At 36.9% G+C, this 1,138-nt stretch overlaps 1 non-coding gene across 1 annotated transcript; it reads left to right on the top strand.

The window, feature by feature from the left end:
- The first annotated feature begins 384 nt into the window (after nucleotides 1–384).
- Nucleotides 385–487, top strand: LOC140620460 (U6 spliceosomal RNA). The gene has a single exon (XR_012020245.1). It is a non-coding gene; the product is annotated as a U6 spliceosomal RNA (small nuclear RNA).
- Nucleotides 488–1,138: the final 651 nt, after the last annotated feature.

The following is a 1,138-nucleotide window of genomic DNA, read 5'->3' on the forward strand; positions in this document are numbered from 1 at the left end:
TTCACCAACTTGCTTTTGTAATACCCTAAGATTTATCTGAATTCTATCCAGAGGTGCCTTGAAAGTTTGGAAATAAAAAGTAGTTGAGTTATTTAAATCGTGAAAAGAATACATACAAACACAAATTTGTATTTGAATTACTTTAATTGAGAAAACAATATCATTTTAATTGGGAAGAGAATACTCTAAATTACTCTTTTTTTTTTCTAAATTACTCTTTGAAAAAAAGAGGGCATCATGGAATCAAGCCACTAGCAGGGATTCAGATATGACTTTGGGCAAATTTCCTACTTTTCTCTGCCTGGTCCTCCTCCTCCTTGGTTTAGTGTGAGGATTCAGTTAATTATATTTAAACTCTTTAAAACTGTGCCTGGCATATAGCAAGCATTGTAAAAATGTTTGTTATTAAAAAGAATTTATACAGAGAAGATTAGCATGGCCCCTGCACAAGGATGACACACAAACTCATGACGTGTTCCATATTAAAAAAAAAAAAAAAGTATTTATACATTTCTTAAAGAAAGTGGTCTCTCAGAATAGTTAGCAAAGAGCTTACAAAGCAGAAGTTTTATTACCAGAACTCAACAACGCTTTTTATTAAGTTGCTTTCAACTTAGGCTTAATTTTCTTATGGGTCAAAAGCAAAATGCATCTGTCCTTATGCTAGGACAGAATTTCCCCAAGTCTGTTTTCTGGGGATGCTTTTTCAGTGGCCCATTAGCAGATGTATGAAAAAAGGGTTCTGTGGCCCATGAGTTTGGGAAGTGCAGAGACACATGTAAATGAGGATTCTTTACTACAGACCTCTCGGTGTGCTCTCCAGCGTCCCCACATCTCCAAGAATCTCCCAATGCATTTGAAAACAGATTCTTTTATTTACGGAGTCTTGAGAGATTAATGGTCTGTGAAATGCATTTTAGCATTTTAAATACCCCCTCCCCCCTTTTGAAAGACAGAGTGGCCCATCCTGCAGAAATTCACCGGCAGGAGCAAGAATGCATTACAGAAGCATCCTCCTAGGTGGCCCAGCAAAGCTCAGGCTGAAACAGCCCGTGTTCTTACCATCATCATCATCATCATCATGCACAAGGATAAGACATAACATTTGTGTAGTATTTTATAAAATGCTTGCCTCATC

The sequence above is a fragment of the Canis lupus genome, chromosome 28, assembly GCF_048164855.1.
Source record: "Canis lupus baileyi chromosome 28, mCanLup2.hap1, whole genome shotgun sequence".
Classification (NCBI taxonomy): domain Eukaryota; kingdom Metazoa; phylum Chordata; class Mammalia; order Carnivora; family Canidae; genus Canis; species Canis lupus.